General features: G+C 42.7%; 1 long non-coding RNA gene across 1 annotated transcript; it reads right to left on the bottom strand.

The window, feature by feature from the left end:
- Window positions 1-10,016: 10,016 nt before the first annotated feature.
- LOC138732731 (uncharacterized) lies at window positions 10,017-12,475 on the bottom strand. The gene is made up of 3 exons (XR_011339314.1): window positions 12,369-12,475; window positions 10,830-10,920; window positions 10,017-10,102 (listed from the first exon to the last, which is right to left on the bottom strand). It is a non-coding gene; the product is annotated as an uncharacterized lncRNA (long non-coding RNA).
- Window positions 12,476-24,022: the final 11,547 nt, after the last annotated feature.

Here is a 24,022-nt window from a genome sequence, read left to right as displayed (position 1 = left end):
ATGTTTGGTAATTGTCTCAAAAACTTGGGTAATTGTCTCCAAATAGTAAGTAATGTTCCCAAATCCTCGGTAACAGTCAACAAATTTAGGGTAATTGTACCCGAATTGTGGGGAATTTTCTCAGAATTTTGAGTAATTGTCCCCAAATTTCTTGAAATTTTCCCCAAATTTGGTATAAATGTCGCAAATTTTGTGTAATTTTCCTCAGATTTTTTTAAACTGTCCCTAATTTTGGTTAATTGTCCCCAGATTTTGAGTAATTGTCCTCAAATTTTAAGCAATTGTCACAAAATTTCTTACAATTTTCCTCAAATTTTGTGTCATTTTCCTGAAATCTAGATTAATTGCTGGCAAATTTTGGGTAATTGTCTCAAAATCTGGTGTAATTGTCTTCTAATTTTTGTTAATTGTCTCCAAATTTTGAGTAATTCACCCCAAATCATGAGTATTTTTCGCAAATTTGGTGTAAATGTCCAAAATTTTGTGTAATTTTCCTCCGATTTTTTGTAACTTTTTCGAATGTGGAGTAATTGTCCCCAGATTTTGAGAAATTGTCCCCAAATTTTGGGTAATTTTCTCAGAAGTTTGAGTAATTGTCCCCAAATTTCTTGTAATTTTCTGCAGATTTGGTGTAAATGCCCCAAATTTTGGGTAATTTCTGTCAAATTATGGGTAATTGTCTCCAAATTTTGGTCTCCTCAGATTTTAGTCTGAAAATAATAAATAATTTAAAACCCCAGAAACTAGAAATGTGAGTAAACTGTGTGTTCCGGCACTGACAGAGTCACCAGGAGAGTTCTGGAACAAGCTGCGCCCTTGAAGACATTCACAGACAATCTGGAAAACTGAAATAGAAGTAGAGTGAGAAAGTTTATTAATGACAAATACCTTTTTCAACATGGGAGCAACAAGGTTCTACTGTGAAAAAACCAGAAGAGTCTTATAACAGGGAGTGGCTGGCAGATGAAAAGTGATGTAGATAAATATTAAATAATGCACAAGGCAAAAATAATTATAACTCCACACATAAAATGATGCATCTATGGGTCTTGGTAAATGCACAGCCCTTGTATTTTTTTTTAAAATCTGAAGAAAGATTAAAGAAACTATAAATAAGGAAATCTCACTGGTAAGAGTAAATAACTGTTTATTCACAGATCCTGACTGAAAAGACACTAGCACAAAAATAAAAACCAGAAATAGAGGAGACTGTTAATATTAAGTTAATTTTGGTTTGGTTCCACTTCTGCTAATATTTCTGTTGGGTTCCCACTACTGTTCACTTTAACTGAGAGCAGCTTCTGTCTAAAGGAAGGACTTGATAGAATCATAGAATAACCAGGTTGGAAGAGACCCACGGGATCATCGAGTCCAACCATTCCTACCAATAACCTGCCCAACATCACCTTATATCGAAGCTCTCTCGTCTGTTGTTGTGAAACACAAGCTGTCAGTAAAATTCAGTGAAATGAAAAACAATATGCTTGATGCCAACTCAAAGTTCAACATTTGCTTTAGTATCAAAGGAAACGGCATTCTTTCATGTAATACTTTTTTCAAGAAATGTTTCAGAATGCAGATGTGACAGAATAAACAAGATTTATTCTGCTTATATTCCAGTCCACTAATCATGTTTCAAAAGAAAAACACACATTTCTTCATGAATTACAGATCTCGAGAACGATACTAAAAAAACCTAAAATGCATTTTAGACTAGTCTAATGTTATTCATTCTAAATGGGGATCTCTAATGGAATTTCCAAACTATTCTTTCCTCTCTTTATCCCCATCAGTGCCTATTTGGTAGACATTTTTATTAGGTAAATAAAAATACGCTTGAATTACTCCTATGGATATACTGAGCTTCCATAAAAAGGTTATAGCTAAGTTTAGAGAGTTGGATTTATTATTTCAATAAAAGGCTTACTAGCATATTAATTCTTTCAAGATTTTGCACGCTATTTTGTGAAAAAAACCACGCTTGAATCCGGTGACCATGTGGCAGCTGCAAAAAACCCCAAATTTTGTCATTTTGATACTAATTTTCATGTGTTTTTATTTAAATTAAACATTTTTGTCCTAAGGAAGATGAGTCACAGCAATGCGGGATCCAGTAGGTCTTTTCCAAGCTGGTGATTTATGATCCTATGACTCCATTCTATGTTTAACTTTACTGTAAAGTAGCCTAGGAGATTTTATGAGCACTTTGTTCATAAATCAAATTGTATGCGAAAAAAATTTGAAATTAATCTATTTCTTTTGGTTTTACACAAGCTGTATTTTCTGTTTGCTGAAATCTAGGCCTTTTTTGTTCTTTTAATTGTTTCTGACTACAGTTAGAGTGGTACACGGAGCACTTGTTTCTTAGAAGCAGGTTTTTTGCTTTAAAGAGATCTAAGCTCAGGTCTCTTCAGATTTTAGTCTGCTATTAAAGCCTATAAAGATGTTAAATATCTGAAGTGAAATTTTGAAATGGACAGTTTTCTTTGACAGTACAGGAATTTGAAGCCTCAAGTATGTAAATAAATAGCACATATCAAAACTACAAAATTACATAGATATCTCATGACAATAAACTTCCACGGAAAGCATTTGAAGTTCTGTACTTACACATACAACGCTGTTCTGGAATCATCAACTCAGCCAGCACCTCCAACAGTAAGAGCATCACAGCCTCTTTCCAGTTCAAACTCGTCAAAAGCAGCTTTATGACCTATTCAAATGAAACGTCAGTTATTTCCTAATATACCCACAGCTTACCTGATCTGACCCAATCTTAAAAGAAATTACTTGGGGACCATAAATCAAGTCACAGAGCACTCATCATTTCAATTGTCTTATTTGGTTTGAGAAAGAGACATAGAAAAAAGCAGAAGTGGGGAAACTTTCTATAGTGTGTTTGAAGTATCATTTACTAAAGACACCTGCAACTGGTGATAATTGTTCTTATTATTGAAAAGTTATTATAGACATCAGTAAAACTTTTTTTCCTTTTTTACTAGAGTAACTATATAAAAATCAGGCAGCACAATATCGGAAGTACAGGAAGTTAAAAGCTTGTCTCTTGAATTATAGAATAACAAGATGGCAAGTATGAACAATCAATTCATAAGAAGGTGGAGAAGTGTTATGCACGGAAATACAGATGTAGAAATTTCCTTACAGAAATTACTAACCTTAAACTCTCATTTCGCTCAATGTTTAATCATTAATTGGCCAGAAAAATGAAAAAAAAAATAAATTATTGTTTGTAGAAGTATTTATAATTAACTGAAAAGTGTAATTTTATAAGAGAAAAGTGTGAAAATGGATTTTTCATCCATGTCATCCAACAGCACTTCTAAGACAAGCACTTTTCAGAGGTCTGTTCGGGTGAGAAGTAGTTGCAGGTGGCACGTGTGTGTACTCACGTACACCGTATCTTGGTTTTATTTTGACACTGAGGTTTCTGTTTATAAATATTTAAAGGGCAGGTGCCAGGAGGATGGGGTCAGATTCTTCTCCGCAGTGCCCAGTAACAGGACAAGGGGCAGGAGGTACAGGCTGGAGCACAGGAAGTTCCACCTCAACATGAGAAAAAACATCTTCACTGCGAGGTTGATGGAGCCCTGGAGCAAGCTGCCCAGAGAGGCTGTGAAGACTCCTTCTCTGGAGATATTCAAAACCCGCCTGCTCTAGGTTAACCTGCTTGAGCAGGTTTAGATGATCTCCAGAGGTCCCTTGAAACACCTGCCATTCTGCGATTCTCTATGTTTTAAAGTGGAGTTAATACTGACATGAGGGTCATTAGAAGGGAAAAGAGTAGGAGGTTTCAAGAAAAGCTGAATGATCCCAGGATATTCATAGCTATAAACCAACATATTTATCACAAAGATCTGTATATGATTTTGGCAGTGGGTCAGAGATTTTGTTTAGTGATCTAACACAGGTCCTCTGCAGACCTGCCAGGTTTTGAGGTAAAGTCTCCTGCATTATCTACATTATGTTTCAATAACGACAAGAATCGCAGGCAATATGCTGTAGATAAAATAACGTCACATCTGCAGCCACAAAATTCACTGGCACAATAATGTGTCTTGAGGGCCATGTTAAACAGTTTTTCAGTACACCAAAATGCTTCCAAAGGCATTTTAGCCAGCGGCGACTGTTGGGGTGGTGCTGTCCCCCTCTTTCTTTCCCTTTCCTCCCAGAGCCAGCTCGTTCCATTCTAAGAGCTGAACAGAAGCTACACCAGCACAAACACACGAGCTGGTGCAGATTTCCTTATAGACAGGCACGGATTAATTGCACACCAGCACTGACAAATCTCTTCAGCACAATCTATATTCTCAAGACTTACGGGAATACGCTATTTGGATGTGAAGAAATTCTTAAACAGGGAGAGGACACAGCTGGGACAGCTGATTGCAAATTATCAAAAAGATATCCCATACCATGTGATGTTGTTCTGATCTATAGAAGTTGAGAGAACAAAGAGGAAAGGGGAGACATTCATACTTACGGTGTTTGTTTTTCCCAGTAAGCACTATGTGTGATGGAGCCTTGCATTCCTGGAGATGGCTGACCACTTGCCTGCAGATAGAAAGCAGTGAATGAATTCCTCAATTTGCTTTGCTTACACATGCAGCTTCTGCTTTAGTTATCAAACTGTCTTCATCTCAACCCACGAGGTTTCTTGCTTTTACCCTTCCAAGTCTTTCTCCTCGCCCGCTGGAGGGAAGCAAGCAAGCGAATGTGTGGAGCTGAGCTGACTGCCACGTCTAACCCACAACGCTGCCTCGTACAGTGCCAAGCTTGTTCTTGCACCGTGTGTTTCCCATTGCCTGTAACTCCCCGTATAGGCCTTTCCATTTCTACTCACATTAAAAGAAAGTAAATGTCCACAAAGAAATTCAGAGGTTTTCTTGTTTGGTTTGCCTGTCAGCAGCTTCATGCAGAAATTAGGTAGCCATGGCACAAAAGGTCTTTCTGAGGAAAAAAAAAAAAAATGAAAACCGCAGAAACTAGAAATATGAGTAAACTGTTTGTTCCAGCACTGACAGAGTCACCAGGAGAGTTCTGGAACAAGCTGCGCCCTTGAAGACATTCACAGACAATCTGGAAAACTGAAATAGAAGTAGAGTGAGAAAGTTTATTAATGACAAATACCTTTTTCAACATGGGAGCAACAAGGTTCTACTGTGAAAAAAACAGAAGAGTCTTATAACATGGAGTGGCTGGCAGATGAAAGTTGATGTAGATAAACATTAAATAATGCACAAGTTATCTCTCCAGTTCAAACTCATCAAAACCAAGCTAGAGACCTTAATAACTTTAATTCTGAACTTCACCAATGATACCTTAACCCCCTAAGATGAAAGACATTGGTGCAGCAAATGAAAAATAAAGGTCTTTAAATTTACATTTAAATACGCACATTTACCTAGGGCACAATTTTCATTTTTCCACTGTGTGGAGAATGAAAGAGCATCCCAAACTGTGCTTGCAAGATATCACGCAAAATACTCTTTTCAAGGAGTCCTTAGTATATTGGTGTGATCTAGAATGATGTACTAGTGAGCCAACACTAAATTCACAATAGCCTTTTCCTCCCCTCCATTAAACCCATCCTCATGGGCTTATGGAATAGACAGAATTCAACAAATCATTGGCATGAGCCTCTGTAGTGCCAAGAACATAAAAACGCGCAGTGAAAGGAGTCCTTAGATCTACGTTTTTTTGGTAAACAAGATCCCTGCAGCACAAAACTCTGTGGTACAGAAGTGAGGATAAATTCTACAGATTAAAAAAAAAAAATCAATGCCCTGTCACAGCACGGGCTGCAGGCGCTGCAGGGTGAGACACACCGTGCTGAGCAAGAGCCCCCTGCCCTGTCACAGCACGGGCTGCAGGCGCTGTAGGGTGAGACGTGCTGACAAACACCCTTGTACTCGTGGCAGGGAGCTCTGAGCAACCCCTCAGAGGGAGAGGGGCTCTGTTTGTAACGAAGCCTTGAAGCAACAGCCTTTTTGTGGACATACTTTCTCAAAACCACTGTAGTATTGAAGTGTAACACAACAACGCCATCCAACAGGGGGAAATCTGCCTATGGAAACAAAGGGTTTGAATTTGTTGTGGAGCACCATAAACGCATAAACTACTTACGCGGAAGTAAGAATCTGAGGAAGACATGGATGTCAAGAAAGGATAAGATCTGAGCCACCACAAACTTTGACCCAGTCCAAGAATCAGCAAGATAACCTCATTAAAAAACAAAGAAGAAGAAATCTTAGAAATTCTTAGAAGAAATCTTAGAAGAAATTATCTCAAAATCACTCAAGCAAACACTGTGCAAACTAAGTACCGTTGCTGAAACGACAGCAACCCTTGCCCTCCTACAGACACGGGAGTTGGAAACCGGAGCCCTTGCACCTAGCAATATTGCCCTAAAACAGTGAAAGCAGCAGGAACTCCAGGGCAGTGAGTCGTATGAAAACCCCACAGCCTAGAGAACGAAGCAAACCAGCAAGGGATAGAGGCACGTTTAGAACATGCTGAAGAGATTGTAACAGCAAGAAGGAGGTAAAGACAACAGACCAGTGAGACCTCGGCAGAGCAGCCCAAAGCGACTGATCCTAAAAAGCTGAGAAAGTGCACAGCCGAGCAACTGAGCCAATGTAAGGTTACCAAGAATTACAGCATGTACCTGTCAGAGAGGCAGAAGAGCACCATAACGTTGTATTTGCAAATGCTAAAAGTCTAATAAATGACTCAGTAGGACGCTGATCAGAAGCTGCCGTAGCGGGACCCAGAGGAAACAGATGTTAGAAGAAAATCAACTCTTCCAAACAAGCAGAGCATTAACCTTCCAACAGTCGCAGAAGCAAGCTTAACTTAGACTTTTGTGCTGCTTAGAAAAAGTCAAATGAATGTTAGAAAAACACTTAACTAACGACAATCTTCATATACTTGATTCAAACCTGGAACTACGGTCCTGCCCCGCAGGAGGCTGAAATGTGTTTTCAGTTTGAATTCACACTAAAAATCTCGCCCCGTCAGCACCAGAATGCAAATCTGGAAAATGTTATGGACCTTTTTAAAAAACTTTAAAAAAATATTCTTTAAAGTATTCCAGCACGTCATGTTCCACATTTCATGCAAGGGCACCTTTTTACTACACTATGTTATCTAAACCTCACTGAACGTTACATTAAGAGGGAACAGGGAACACTGTCTTATCTTGCACAATACTCTGCATAAACTAATCTGAAGAAGGACACAAGGTCACTACTAAAATCAAAAATATTTAAAATACACAGTAACGACACTTCATGAACTGTCTACCTTCTCAGAAAAGAAAATCACACAGACCCATTTCAGCATTCCGATTTTTTTTTTTTCAAATCTGAGGGGCAAAAAGGTAGGCTCCTCAATCTGATCTTAAAATCAGACACTCAACACACAGATCTGTTTTCAAGAGTTCTGTCACTCGTAACTCCAACAAAAGTCACAGGTGAAAATCTGCACAACATTCAGCAAATCTTAACATCAAATCCTGACTTTGGAAACCTGGAAATTATTTTTGCAATGGATTTTCTTAAAGTTCACAGGTTTGTGAACTAGGTAGAAAGATACTTTTCTTTATAAAGAAGTAAGAAAAATGTTCTATTTCAGTCAGGCTGCCTCCAAAGTAAAAGTATTTCCCAACATATCTTTTAGTGTCCAAAAGGATGTGTTAAATATAGTTCCAGCTGTTTGGGGATAGAAGTCCCAGTATCAAATCTGTATCGATACCCACCGATGCAGATAATGTGACGCTTACGTGAAAGCAACTTGAGGATACCGTAGGCCTTGAACAAAGCCAATTTTAAGACTTCACACTCACAGTTGTCATGGGCCTAAACTCAACCCCCATCCTTCCTAGATACATGACGTTTAGAAAAGAATCTTCCTTTGTTGCACTGCTAGACAAACCCACGTTTAATAACAAGACAAATCATTCCCTATCGCCTGCTCTGCCCGGAACTGAAAGACTTCAAAGGTCCCAGTGTTGTTCTTACATGTAATTATCAACATGTTTGTCAGCAAATCTCTTTACCTTCCGCCCAGCTGGATGTAACAGTGTCTATTTTTTTCTGGATGAAAGCTCCAGGACACGTACTCACACCTCTCCGTTTGGAACACAACACAAGAGTTTCTGTCTGGGCGTACAACTCCCTCAGTGCATTCTCGTGACTGATAAGCTGTCGAGCTGCCACAGACTGCTGCTTACGAGCGCCTTTTCCGTTCAGCGAACAAAGCAGTAAGCTAATCCACACCAACCTCCTTGAGACCTACCCTACTAACATCCTAAACCCATTGTGGAAGAGACATTGTGGAGAATGAACAGAACTTGCGGTTGTTGCAGTAGATTAAGGTTCAGTGATTTTCAGAAATGAACAAAGTCTGAATCTCCATAGCAAAAACAGACGGTGCAGTTTAATAAACAGCACTGCTCCATCAGCAGCACTTTGCATATTATTAGGGTTAAACTTTCTTGCAATCAGCCAGGAGATTATCATTCTCATTTTATTATAAATACGAAAATCAGTGCTTAACTGAAATTCTTGAAAAAGGAAGAAAAATTAAAAAAGAAAGATTAATGGAATAGTTCTGAAAAAAGAAATCATTAAAATGTCAAGACTCTCTTACATTAGCAGTCATTTCACATATTTTCTTTTGTATGCACAATTAAGTTTTTTCGTATAAAACTACACTGCATTTTGCAGAACCAAAGAGACTACATATTACTGAACATAAATCTGAGCTGATGCATTTGTCAAACATCTTTCATATTTTAAATGCTAATCTCTATTTAAAAATTGAAAGTGATTTAATACTTTCTATAAAATGTAATGTCTCTAAAGTCAAAGATCATTCACTGACAAATGACCACTTCTAATTTGAATACTAAATAAATTATAACAGTTGAGTTTGGAACTAAATAAAGACCTTTCTGTTCAGTGAAATCTTTCAGAATGCAGTAACCTTTGTGCTTTTGCGGTTGCTTTTTTTCTTGAATACATATATTTTCTGAGGCAATAAATCCTCTTTAAAACAAAGAGGACTTGATTTTGCAAAGAAAATATTTACATGACAACAATAAGCTATGAAAGCATGCAGTAAAACAACCTTTGCTGCTGCTAAGCATTTGTATTAATTTATGGTGAGATAAAGTTAGATATTTTTCCTCAACCTTAATAAAGTCAAGAATTCAGCCCTCCCAAAACTTGCGTAGGAAATACATTATGTACTTGTGAAAGTACATATAGATTGTAAGTTCCTCAACTTACTCTAACTAATTTATTCAGCATTTCACTGCAGAAAAGTAAAATAAGGGGAAGATTTTCTTATTTCATTTTCTTTTCCTACAGGTAGGGGTTGTCTCTGTCCTTTAGTGAGTAAATTCATTTTACAGAAACACAAGTAAAAATGCATCTCAATACACTGCATTCTAATAAGAATACTTGATCGCGCTTACTGGTTTATGTATAATTATTTATAGGTATGGATTTAGAATCATTATGGGAAAACAGTGGATTGATAAGAGAAGATAGCTAAGTAGAAAACACCTAACAAGATCAGACAAAGTACTTAGATGTGTGGTTTTTATGCTAAGATGCAGTAAGTATTAAGATACAAATTGAAATATACACTATCAACTCATTTAGCAGTGTGGGACTCCAAATATGATTTTCTGTATTTCATTAAAAAAATTATTTATAACTTAGAAACTCTAAGGCCTATTACACTGAGTGGTCATTTTCACAGCTATTAAAAACTTACGGCTTCTTTCTAGTGCCCAATATCTGTTCTTAACATCTCTACTCTGGTAATTTTTTTATTTAAACGAACATACGCACTCGCACGTGTTCATACATTTACACAAATAGGTATGAAATAATTTTAAGACAGACCCAAAATTGTACAAGTTGAACTGAGAAACATAGAAAAAGCAAACCTGCTCTGGGTCAGTTGGTATAATGACCCACACGCAACGGGCGTTGTCTTCATATTGAACCCGCTTAGTTTGGTGATGTAATAATCCCACTTGGTCCACGTAAATTAGAACCACATGTTCCAGCTAAAATGATAAACAATAGATAAGACGGCTTTTGATCAGTTGCTCTCTTTAAATTAAACATTAAAAAAACTGCCGTAGCATTAATAACAACTTGCTGTGGAATTCTTATTCTATAGCAATCTGCCTTTGAAGATGTTTCAGCTGGTCAAAAAAATCCTGAAAAATATCCTACAGAGAAAGGAAGCCAGGACTTTTCAATTAATCAGCCCAACATTTATATTACTGTATTCTTACTTTATGTAAATTATTTCTAAGGATTATCATATCAATATTCTGTTTAGAAAGAGATTGATCCTCTCCAAGGGGATGGAATGAGCCTTCTTTGTATGAGTGCAAGAAGGTTTGGTGCGTGTTCTCTTCCACTTCTCCATGGTTTGGAGGAAAACAAAACCGTATCACAGCATTTGACTCTTTGTAACAGTATATACTTAACCTAAACCTCCTAAACTTTAAATTCTGCGTTGCCTTAGCACTTAAAACTGAGGAAATAAAATCAGGAGGGAAAAAAAAAGACATCAAGTGGTTCTAGGCAGTAGCCTTACTTTTGTAAAGCACAAATTTAAACGTGAAACCATCACAATCCCTTTGGCACACTTAGCAAACCTAGATAATTAATTTCAGAAATAAATTACTTTAAAAGTTATTTTCCAAAGAACATCTAGATTTCCTAAAATATTCAAACTTCTCAAAATATCTGAAAGTGTTTAAAAAAAATACTTAGACATACCATTTCCAGGCACATCAAATAGGGTTACAAAACTTGAAGCATTTTAGAATTCCATCTCTGGTGTCCGGCACTACAGCTCTTTGGCACCATGCTAAAACAGAGAGGCTAGATCATACCATCTGTAAGTATTTAAATACCGTAAGTCTTCAAATACCTGAATCTCAGAACTTATCTACGTAACTTCCATTAACTTCCACATAACCTAGCTCCTCCACTTGCTCAATTTTCAGTACTGGCAAGAGGAATGAATACGTTCCTTAAAAACTCGGTCATTCTGGTTTTGGAATATTGAAATACCAAACATACACCTGGCACTCTGGGAAACCTTACTTTTCATCTTTGTCTGTGACTGCCTCCTTTCTGAAGAGGCTGGGAGTGGGCAAGAAGATGGGAGCAAACACAGCTGGGAGAGCTGACACCCGGTCACTGAAGGGATGTCCCACACCATAGAACAACAGGGTCAGCAATATATAAGTGCAATTACGCTTTAGATCATCCTTGAACTAGCAAAAGCTTTGGTTCAGGTGTTGCGATTCCTTCCCTCCACAGTCTATCATCTGCTGCCCCGGTAACTGCCATTCAGCATAGGAGCTTCTGAGTAGAAGAAATATTCCTTTCATCTATCTCAAAATGGAAAATAAAGTATATAAAAAAAATTGTATGCATTTTTTGTTGTTTTTTTTCTTTGGATTGTTTATGTTTTCGGTTGGTTAGTTGGTTGGTTGGTTTTTGTAATTAATGGTGGTGGGTTTACTTGTTTTCTAGTGCCTGTTCTGGCTAGATGATTTGGTTCTAGGAGGGCCTAAGGCAAGCGCTTTTCTAGAATCAAGAATGCCATTAAGATGTACAATCCAAATCTGCAGCTCAATTTTTCTACTAAGGAAAACAAAAACTTCTGTACATAGATAGATACTCTTTAATTTTTCCTATATACTTCAGTTTTGGACTACTTTGACAGGATTTACATATTTTTCTCTGCTTTTATTTTAGACTGTAGGTTGTAATGCAAAGAAACCAACCAAACAAATAAAAAGCCACCTTCCCCTCTACTCCATAAAAGCAAGGGGAGGAACTTATTAATTAGTTCAGAGCATAATGAGAAAACAATTAGAAAAGAAGTCAGAAGGTTAGGTAATAACCTATGTAAGGTTGCACAAAACAGAACTAGAAGGGAATTCACCACACAATGAGGAATATGGACATATCTGGAACTGACAGAAATGCAATATGATAGTGAGGAGCTCTTCTTTAGGAATTTAATTAGAAAAAATTAACTGAAACCTAGCTAACTAGGTTAAAAAGAAGAAAAGCTGTTAAAAGGAAATGAGCTCCCTGAATTGATACTGTTTCTGCATCTTTACTTGCATGCTTCAAACTACAGAAAGATGTTTGGATATACATAATTGCTTATATGCACACACATATATAGGGTATAGACATTTTTTGCTTTGTTTTGAATAGAATTTCATTGTATTGTGAAGCAGAAATTATAAATTACCCGTTTAAACTTCAGGAAAAAGTTCAAAGAATAATACCTACCTCTGCAAACTGGCCCGTGGTCACCCCAGGCAGGCAGCACATCCGCCAGCGTATCTCTGACAAGTGATGCTTTTACCACCTTACAGCACAGAATTGTCTTCACATGGAAGCTGTACGCTTGCACCACGCTCGGAAAAAAAATGAGAGGAAGGAGAAAAGAATTATAACATACTTTAAATATCTCTCCGCAAAAATGAACATAAATGCCACCAAATGACAATATTTCTAGGTCCAAACAAAAAATTAAGGGTACTTAATCCTGCTCCATCATTACTATATTCATAAGAAACAATTGATACTATAAAGAAGAGGTCTACCATTTAGTTTGCCCACCTTTTAAAGAAGTAAAACCAGGAATATAACGCAACGGTGAAACAAAGTTTCATCCTTCAAACTAGGACTTCAATAAATGCATGTTGCGATATATTTTTTAAGAGAATATAAAACCGCTATTCTTTCAGGCAACAAAATTTACTTCATGAATAATTTCAATCCCTCCCTAAAGGCCTAATTGAGAAAATAAGTAGTTAGATACTATAATTTGCCCACATGTACAACTAAGAAATACTAATTTCAGTAAATTGTAATAATTCATTAAATATTCCTGACCTTTTTGAAATTTCCTGTTAAAACACATGCTAAATGATAACTATTATTAGAATGGATATTGAGCGTTACACTTATAACTTTGAAATGTGCCTCTTTCAAATGATTGGTAACCTTTTTATAAATGATAATTTTTTTCTGAACAACGTTGATCAATATTTATGAGATTACTTGCCTTTTTTTCATCTGTGTCCCCTCGAGGAGCCGAGCAGGGAGCCCAGATGAGCTCAGCTAACGCAGGGGTCGCCAGCACCGCGGGTGAGAGTCCTCCTTGTTGGTAACATGGCCCCGTGTGCTGCATCTCAGTGACAGAGGCTGACAGTGCCGGCTCTTCCGCATCACAGCCACCTTTCCGCCTGGGTGCCGTCAGGTGCCTTAGCGAACGGCAACGAGAGTTACTGCCTCCATAACCGGGAAACCACCACCCCTCCTTAACCACTACTGCACAGCCTAAAGAGGAAAATTTGTGTGCCTACTACCTATCCAAATAAGGTATTCGGAAAATAACTAAAAGCCTTATCAGTCACCTTGAGGTGATCACAGTGCTGCTCTCATCGTGCACCTCTCACAGCAGCTGTTGGTGTATTATTTCCCACACCATCCTCTTGCGGAAGTAAGCCATGTGACTCTGGAAAGAAAAGGAAAAATCCTTTAAACACAGTAAGTCGAGGCAGAAAATAGGCACAAACACCTAAGAGTGGGAAACCCACTTCTCCAGAAGACATAAGGGCCAGGTATCCCAAACCCACCGGCTGCGGCATCTCGTGTAGGGAAGTAGGAAGCAGACACCAGATGTAAGGATGGAGAACACAGCTCTGCCCTTCCGAGGCCACTGTGGAGCTCCAACCCCACCAGCCACGCACCAACCCCAGAGCGAGGGATAGAACCTCCATCCCTGCTCCAGGCACAATCGGCAGCTGCTGCGGAACTCGGACCCGATGGAATGGCAGGAAGATGCCAGGGGAGCGTGAGGTTGAGCACGAGAAGGTTCTTCCCCCAGAGGGTGGCGGAGCCCTGGAACAGCTCCCAGGGAAGCAGTCACAGCCTGACGATGTTCCAGAAGGGTTTGGCCAACGCCCTCAGCCCCACCGTGGGAATGTTGGGGTGTCCTGTGCAGGGACAGGACTTGGACTCAAGAAGCCTTGTGGGTCCCTTCCAGCTCAGGACAGTCTAGGATTCTGTAACTTTCCCTGGCTCTTGTATCTGAGCAAAGGCGTCTGGAGCCAGTTTTAACTCCCACTCACCTGTGTAAATGTTAATGGTTTGCCTCTTGCAATATAGTCTGCATACTTGCAGACAAACACTCCACAGTCATCTCCATTCTGCTGCTGAGGGATTTCCTAAGGAATGCAAAGAAGCAGAATTTTCCAACACCGTAAAAGAGAGGCAGTTTGGAAGCAGCACGTTACCCATCCTAACGGACGCTCGGGACAATCCATTCACCATCACACAACTCAAAGAACAGACCTGAATGACCACACATCATCTCTTCACTCCCTTCACCTGGGTGTTACAATCAAAGTCCTTGTTACGCTGAGAAGGGAGAGCAGCCTCCTAAGAGAGACGCCCTCCCTGAGAAGTTTATTTGTGGTTGCGGTTCCTAAATTGAGTCTTTAGGCAGTGCCCTTTGCTACTAACTCACAATCATCGAATGGTTTGGGTTGGAAAGGGCCTCAAAGCCCATCCAGTGCCACCCCTGCCATGGGCAGGGACACCTCCCACTGGATCAGGGGCTCCAATCCCCATCCAGCCTGGCCTTGAACACCCCCAGGGACGGGGCAGCCACCACTGCTCTGGGCAACCTGGTCCAAGGCCTCACTGCTCTCACCGTGAGGAATTTGGATTGGACATTTGGACAAAAATCTTCCCCCTTCCCCCATCCATGCCTATCGCTCCATGCCCTTGGTAAGCCCCTCCCCAGCTTTCCTGGAACCCAGCTCTGGGAAACACCCACTCAACCCTCTGCTTTTTCACACACCTGGACTTGTGCTCCCAACAAGAATAATTATCCCAAATTCCAAACCCATTTCCAAAGCCTGTGTTCTCCAACAAGAGCTAAACAGATTAAGTTTGTCTCGGGAAGCGGGGGCAAAGTCAGATTCACCTGAGCATGGCAGACTAAACAGAAAAAATGAAGCATGCAGCCAGCAAGGAGAAGTCATGCTGGAAGATTTCATCCCAGCATGGTTAAGACCAGGTTGGATGGTGCTTTGAGTAAGCTGGTGTGGAAGGTGTCCCTGCCCCTGGCAGGGGCTGGAACTGGATGGGATTTAAGGTCCCTTCTGACCCAAACCACGCTGCGATTCCATGGTTTCCTGGGTCAGCTGCGGCCTAAGGTGGCACCGAAAGAACATGAGATGCTTACAGCTCTTTTCTAAAAGCTTGGACTTAGAGAGCGTCAAGACCTCTAAAGAGGAGGAGTTGAGAGTTCACATTTCGCATCCCAGTAGTGCTCACGTACATTTGCCCTCATGCTGTGAATCGTCCACTCTGAACAAGCTAGCTTCCGTTGCCTTTTCTCCAAGCTTTCTTCTTCCAGGTATTTCCTGTTGAAAACAAAACAAAATCACTCTTTGCCTCTAAAATGTAGGTCAACAAAGCAGAGCTGCTGAAGGATCACGGGGAGCTGAGCAGCAGGCCAGCAAAGCATCAGAGCATCCTTACAGCGGCTGATTTAAGGCTTTCAGAGGAAAAATCCAAGTCTTAAATTTACAGACATAATGAGAGGCTGAGAGGTAACGTTTACAGGTCAGGAATGAGACCAGCGATTCCAGCAGAGGCTTCCACAAAAGCGTAAGCTCGCTCCTTAAAGCCCGGGTGTTTCATCCCTAGCAGGGGCAGTACAAGTGCCACCAGGCTACCGTGTATTTGGCAGCGAGGCTGTGTGTGTGTGTGGTGGGAAGGTGGCGGAGCCCAGGTACCCAAGGCCCTGACTGGAGGGGCCTGTGTCAAACGATTAAGTAGCCAATGTCACACGACTCACAGCAAGGCAAAGATTCCTGCTTCGTTATCTAAAAGAAACGTGGAAACTTGCAGTTGTGGCCCAGGGACAAGTTCGGACAAGGTCCAAAAGCCTTCTCATAATTCACAAGGTGAATGCAGCGCCCAAGCGGTTACTTACAACAGAGTTTCACAGATATTGTCCCCGCTCCTAACCGCCACAGAGTCAAAATATTTGATGGCCTTCTCTCTCATGTCGATGACCTGTGATTACAAGGGGACTGTCAGACAAAGCACAAACTTCTGCTGCACACATATCAAAATCGATACAGATTTTCTCACCAGTTTTCTCTCCCGATCCAATTCCAAACGAAAAGCCAGTTTGACTCACCGCAAGAGTAAGATGGAAGTTCTGGTAGACAGGGACGAGGACAACATCATGCTCAAAGAGATCGACCCCTGTCGTCCATCTCTTTGCTGCTGCGTGGCCCTGAGAACTCAGTTCAGAATAGAATGAAACATCCAAGGCGTGAACGGCTGGATATCCTTTTTTCTTGCTTCTTTCCATCAACAGGTTCATGTAAAAATTAACCATCTGTACCATAAAGAGTAAGCTTGAGATGTAAAACAAGACACTAGCTTACCAAAAGAATGATACAGCAACAAGGGCCGTGAGGCTTCACGCCAAACGAGGATATCGTCATGCTGCAGCCAGTTTTACCTGAGAACTGAGCCAGCAACCTTCCTGCAGCCTGCAGATGTCATGGCGAGAGATGTTGATACTGAAAGCGCTGATGATGATGTCAGTTTGCTCACCACGACAAAAAGCAGCCTTGACCTCTCTCTCCATGGCCTAAACCAAACAATTAAATGGGGAAGGACTCATGAAATGGAGTAATGAACATGCGAACAAGCTTTCAGCTGCAAGAAAGCCTGCAATGAAGCTCAGGTACCAGCTTTTTTGCTAAATTAGTAACAGCACTTCGTTGTCGGTCCAGCACCCCAACTTTCAACTTCAAAGCCCACTTTGCCCCAGTTTGTTTTCACAAAAGGAAGCCGCCATACTGAGGGTTCAGTAAGGGAAACTGAGGCAGCTACATTGGAGTCGTGCAACCACGAGTCCAGCCTCTGCATCCGACTGGTTACAAGACCGATGTTGCCATCTAAGTCTGCGTAAGGAGTGCAAATAAACCACTAGGTCCCCTTCTTGGTTGAATCAGGGCTGGCAAATTCAGCACAATACCTGGTTTTCCTTCTCCTGAGCAGACTCTGTAAACCCTTGCAAAGGACAAGTTAGCCTCTGCCTTTCTCCTCAACAGACAAAACCAGACGTGGTCAATTAGATCAGCACGACCGTGACTCCAAAGAATAAAAGCAGCCAAAATTCAGGTGAGCAGGGGAACCTGGACTCCCACTCCCCGTTGAAGAGTGTAACTAAGTTAACTCCTCCAGCCACTGCAACGCTCAGCACGCACACAGGGCTCTGAAGGGTCCTGAGGGCCCACGCGCAGCTCTGTGGGACTCTAAGGATGCACACAAGGTGCTCAGCTGCCCCCCAAGCAATGCAGCGCTATGGATCAGCCAAAGCTTATTTTTCAGGTTCCACCACCACAGTAGGACAGGACAAAATCCTTTGAAGAGGCTCTGCCTCTTAACCAAGATAATCAGGTTAGCACTGCTGTGTTCTTAAGCCTGGCCTAAGTTTTGTTCTTTTAGCACAAGCCTCACAAACTCTTAGGTGAGCTCAACCGAAGGAGCACGTGAGCATATTAAATCCTTAAAAATCAGCTTTACTGCCGACACTTGCACCGTGTCCTGTCTAACAAACCGTCAGCTATGGTACCTCTGTGATTGGAGGAAAGTCGTCTTCTATTTCGCCTGATTCCGGGCATTTGTTTCCTTCCACAACTTCCTCCTGATGCTCAAAGACAGCGTCATCTAAAAAACAAAAGCAGGCAACATAACAACATGATTTAAAAGAGGATTAGGATTTCTACGTGCGTTAGAGCCCATCTCCTTATTCCACCTAACGCAGCGTAACCCACTGCAAGTCACACACCCTTCCACAACAGCAGTCGGCGGTGACATCAGCTGGGGAGGGGCTCTTGATCAGGGAAGGCAGGCATAGGACGAGGGGGAACAGCTTTAAGCTGAAAGAGGGGAGATTGAAATGAGATCTTAGGGAGAAATGTTTTGCTGTGAGGGAGGGGAGGCCCTGGCCCAGGTTACCCAGTGGGACTGGAACTGGCTACACAGGTAGCCACAAGGAAAGAAGCGCTCTAAAAGCTACTGTTTCAGTGATAACACCGAAGTACATAAGCCAGAGTTCCCTGCAGTACAGGAACCTAAGGAAAATGGGGCACATTCAACCCTCGTGTCACATGCAGTACCTCTTCTTGCCTTCTTTGCCGGTGGCTCGTCGGGGTCCGGCGGAGCGCTGAGGAAAGAACACAGACAGTTTCACAACTGCACATGAGCTTCCAGGAGGCTGACTGCCCTCCACAGCGCCGCTGCCAAAGCAAGGTTCCGTATGGCCCAGCTCTCCCCTCTCCGTGTGCCCCTGAGCATCCCAGACACACCCACACTGCTGCCACACCGAGGCTCTCCCATCCACACCCTCTGCTCACGGGGAGCCGCTTAACGCACTAAAGCATATCAGGCCTCTTTTTCTCCTTCTCTTAAGGCTTCTTAAGGTTCTGTATTTGCTCCTATCGCCAGTTGTGAGGTTCACGCGGGAAGCTTTCCTCTTTCCTCAAGGAAAGCAGCGTGCCAGAGGTCACTGCGCCACAGAGGTGGGCGGCAAAGAAAACTCTAAGTACGACAGAACTATAAAGTGGGAAAGCGACTCCTGCCTGCACCTGCCCCCTGAAAGAACTCCCTGCTAAGCCAGTGCCCATCAATGAGCTCTCAAAATCACTCTCTCTTACAAAGCGCACGTCCCAGAGTTGCACCAGTGGGAAGCAAGGATAGAACCCTGTAAAACTCCTTTCGGTACAGAGCGCAAAGCTTGCTCCTGGATTTATTTGTTCAAGAACATGAGGACGTACAGCAAGGATTGTTTGAAGAATCCTTTGGTCTGTTTTACACCTCTAACACTTCCAGAAGCTTGTCCTAGGCAAGCCTGAAACTATCCCTCTCCCCCAGCAGCCACTGGTACAAATTCTCCCGCCGCCCCCGGAGCACGGCTAGTGGCTCGGCGGGCACGGCCTCGCCCCGACCTGCCGCCCGCTCCGCTCCTTTTTCCTCCCAGTCCCCTCCCGGCCCAGCCCCATTCCGGCAGGAGCTGCGGAGCTGCAGCCTGGACGGTCCCCGCACTTACCCAGCGCTCCGTGGGCGCTTCCTACCCCGCCTCGGGACCACTAACAAAAGAGCTGCCGCCCAAGCGTAGCAGAAACTGAGAAGAAGCTGCCACACAACCTGCAACAGAAGCTGAGTAGAAGCTGATCAGAAACTGCACCCCACCCCCCCTCTGCGCACCCGAGACCCCCCAGGTGTGGGAACGGGGCACCTGCGCCTCAGCGGGCAGACCCCGAGCGTTAGTTTCGGGCCCCATTCTGTTTCTGTTGGGCAAAGGACATTAAGTGAGCCAGGAAACACACATTTTTGCTAGGTGATAGTGCAGAAAATCTTGCAGACGTATAAAACTGGAAGGGATTTGTACACACATCCAGCCAGCAAACTGCAAAGCTACTTTTTATTGGGGAGTGCATTCCAGCCGTGCAGCGCTGCCCTCAAAGCTAAGCAGAGGAAGGAGAGGCACGAAGTCAATTTGGCATTAAGAACCCCAGCCGAGCCTCTGCATGTGCATATCAAATCGAGATTAATAGCTCCGATTTCCACGATTAAAACTGTGTGATCTCAATCCCAAGCAGAGGTGAAAGTCAGAAGTGTACAGCCAACCTCACAAAGCAAGCCAGGACTAAAGATACCGCAGCCCAGCTTTGCAGGAAGACTAAGTCAGAGTGCAAAAATTTTAAGCTGTGCCCAACACGGTAAGTGGGGAGAAGAGAAAGAGCACAGCGCTGTGCGCTTGTCATAGTCCAGAAACAAACGGCAGCGGGCAACCCTTGGCGATAGCACTACTTCTCACACAACATCCCCGCTTTCCCTGAGCAAACCAACCACCACAAACTCATTATGCACTCAGAAAACCTCTGTGGGATCTCTAACAAATACGCCTTTTGGGTTTTGGTAGTTTGATTTTTTTTTTTAATAACAGCTCCCATACGTGTAGTGATTAAAAGAACACAAGCTTGTGGCTGTCCCCTCCCCGGGGGTGTTCAGGGCCAGGCTGGATGGGGCTTTGATGCAGTGGGAGGTGTCCCTGCCCATGGCAGGTGGTTGCAGCTGGACGAGCTTTAAGGTCCCTTCCAACCCAAACCATTCTAGGATTCTTACTGCCGAGGTCTCCTCCTAAACACGCCAAAGTGTTTAGGCAGTTTAGCCCTTGAAGTATGTTTTATATAAATAGGAGTTAACGACTCTTTCAGGAACAAACAATTAGAGGGTGACAGTTTATTCCTCTCATGGGGCAATAAGCAAAGCAACGCTACACCTTTGAACCAGACTAGAGCCAAGCAGTTCATGACTCAGTTTTACAAATCCAAAGTCCTACAGGACTCCTCTCCCAGACTGGTGGATAACCACCCAGCAGAAAGAGGTTTAATCAGAGGAAGCATCCTCCAGTTGTTCTTGTACTGTAATGTATTTTACTTACCTAACTACAAGCTGCAAGTGCTAGAGCAGAGCAGGCAAACCTGACTAAAGCAAACCCCGCACGCAAGAGCTGCCGGCTACAAATGGGAAAGAACCTACAGCCATACAGGCTCAGAGCAGGCCCAGCTTCACGATACATTAGGCAGAGCTGCCTCCTCTTTCCTCTTGCACGGATCCTACCTATGCCCCAAACCCTTGCTCACCTCTGCTGCGGGCTCTGCAATGGCAGTGGCGTCGCTGACTGAAGCCTGCTGGCCTTCATCTGTTGCCTTGGATGGCAACCCCTCCGCAGCAACACCTTCGTCAACTTCCTCCTGATGCTCAAAGACAGCGTCATCTAAAAAACAAAAGCAGGCAACATAACAACATGATTTAAAAGAGGATTAGGATTTCTACGTGCGTTAGAGCCCATCTCCTTATTCCACCTAACGCAGCGTAACCCACTGCAAGTCACACACCCTTCCACAACAGCAGTCGGCGGTGACATCAGCTGGGGAGGGGCTCTTGATCAGGGAAGGCAGGCATAGGACGAGGGGGAACAGCTTTAAGCTGAAAGAGGGGAGATTGAAATGAGATCTTAGGGAGAAATGTTTTGCTGTGAGGGAGGGGAGGCCCTGGCCCAGGTTACCCAGTGGGACTGGAACTGGCTACACAGGTAGCCACAAGGAAAGAAGCGCTCTAAAAGCTACTGTTTCAGTGATAACACCGAAGTACAAAAGCCAGAGTTCCCTGCAGTACAGGAACCTAAGGAAAATGGGGCACATTCAACCCTCGTGTCACACGCAGTACCTCTTCTTGCCTTCTTTGCCGGTGGCTCGTCGGGGTCCGGCGGAGCGCTGAGGAAAGAACACAGACAGTTTCACAACTGCACATGAGCTTCCAGGAGGCTGACTGCCCTCCACAGCGCCGCTGCCAAAGCAAGGTTCCGTATGGCCCAGCTCTCCCCTCTCCGTGTGCCCCTGAGCATCCCAGACACACCCTCACTGCTGCCACACCGAGGCTCTCCCATCCACACCCTCTGCTCACGGGGAGCCGCTTAACGCACTAAAGCATATCAGGCCTCTTTTTCTCCTTCTCTTAAGGCTTCTTAAGGTTCTGTATTTGCTCCTATCGCCAGTTGTGAGGTTCACGTGGGAAGCTTTCCTCTTTCCTCAAGGAAAGCAGCGTGCCAGAGGTCACCGCGCCACAGAGGTGGGCGGCAAAGAAAACTCTAAGTACGACAGAACTATAAAGTGGGAAAGCGACTCCTGCCTGCACCTGCCCCCTGAAAGAACTCCCTGCTAAGCCAGCGCCCGTCAATGAGCTCTCAAAATCACTGCCAGCTGCACTCTCTCTTACAAAGCGCACGTCCCAGAGTTGCACCAGTGGGAAGCAAGGATAGAACCCTGTAAAACTCCTTTGGGTACAGAGCGCAAAGCTTGCTCCTGGATTTATGTGTTCGAGAACACGAGGACGTACAGCAGGGATGGTTTGCAGAACCCTTTGGTGTGTTTAGGCACAATGTCACCCCTTACCCCACCGACCCCCCCCGAGGCCGGCCCCGGGCAGCCCGAGCCCCTGCCCTCCCCCCCAGCCCCCGGCACAGACGCTCACCCGGCGCCTCGCGGCGCGCGCCGCTTCCTGCCCCGCATCTGGAGCTGCGGGAGCCGCCCCCGAGCGGAGCGGGCGCCGGGAGGGACCCGGCCAGGAGCCGCAGCACCAACTGCAAAACGAGCTGGGCCGGAGCCGAGCACAAACCGCAACGGGAGCACAAGCCGCGCACGGAGAGTCGAAGCGTCGGGCTGGTCAGCCAGGAGCTAGAGACTCAAAAGCCGTTGGGAACCGTCGCGCTCGAGACATCGATATGTCTCTGATACTTTAAACCACATCAATTAGCAGTAGTCATTTAATTGTGGGCATCTACTGAGCCATCGCTGCCTAAGCTACCTAGATACCTAAGGCACCTTTGGACACAAACAGGTGTTTCAGACCTTATTTCCTCTATTTCACCGTATGAAATTCCCTAAGGAATCCTCCCTGGCCTCCAGCTGCTGCTTCAGAAAACTGGGGACCTCTCGCAGATCCTGTAACTTCAGGCAATGTGCAGGGTTTACTTTCTACTTTCACATAACACTAGCCGAGTATTTAGATTTGTGCTGGATTCCATCCTCAGTACTGATTTCTGAAACAAGGTTCTTTTTACTTATAATTTTTATTCTTTTTTTTTTCTCTAAAAATGAGGTAGAAGAATCCTGATGCAGATGGTTCGGGTGTTTCTGTGCAGTACCCTGAGTTTGAGCAGAATTCAGACAATTGAGAAACACGCTTGGTCATTTTTACTTGCTTTCTTTGTTTTCAGTTATGACTTTGACCCCCCGGACATGCTAAGTGTATCTCTTGGTTGCTGTTTCAAAGACATCCACTGAAAAATTATCTTCTAAAGTTCTATGTTCACTTAAGCTTTGAAACATTTTCTATTTATTTATCTTAAGTTGGTTAGAGACTGTGTTTTCAGCATAATTGCTTTTAATCCATGTTCTTTTAATTAGGCCAATAAAAATACAGTTCCTGAACTGAACTTACAATTATGTGACAAAATATTGAGGGAGGCGGTATCCTGCCTTTAGGCACTACTTTTGTGATAGTTTAACGTAACCACTTCAGGTAAGACAGACTTTGTAATCTAGTTGTACCTGCTCCGAGTGAGATAGTTTGGCCAGATGACTTCCAGGGGTCGCTTACAAACTAAATGATTCACGACTTAGCAAAGTTAATATAAACACTGAGAATATTCTGTGTTCATATTTGCATTTCACCAATTGCTCTTGTATTAGACATCTGTTTCCATTCCAACAAAGATTAGAATTATCAAGTTTATGTTGACGTCATTTTAGCTACAGCAGCGTGATCACAAATTAAAGAATTTACAGCTTTTCATATAAGCCCTGCACAATGCTAATAATTATTTCTAATGGTATTTGATTATACAGATTTTTACAAGAAAAGGGAAAAAAGTATTTTATGCAACTTTAAGAAGATGTTTTACAACAAAGATATGGTATTATGCAGAATTTTAATGCTCACCTGTTAATATCTCACTAAGCTCAGTTTGCCACTACAATTTGGACTTCAATGTGCCTGGTTATCTCTCTGTTCAAACACTTAAGAAATGAGCATGTAAAAATTGAGAATATCTTCAACATCTTAAATTAGTATTTTTTCCTAGAAGCCTTTATAGAAATATTTAAATAATTTATTTTTTTAAAAACCAATCACCAAATTACGTTGTCAGGATCTTTTCAAAATTATATGATAGCTTTGATAGATATTAGTATTTAGATATATGATTTAAATTTTTTATTATTGTCTTCAACTTTTATTTTCACTTCAACATAGACAGTTTTTTCATATGG

Source organism: Phaenicophaeus curvirostris, chromosome 36 (assembly GCF_032191515.1).
Source record: "Phaenicophaeus curvirostris isolate KB17595 chromosome 36, BPBGC_Pcur_1.0, whole genome shotgun sequence".
NCBI lineage: Eukaryota > Metazoa > Chordata > Aves > Cuculiformes > Cuculidae > Phaenicophaeus > Phaenicophaeus curvirostris.
This window is presented reverse-complemented; position numbering and strand designations above follow the sequence as displayed.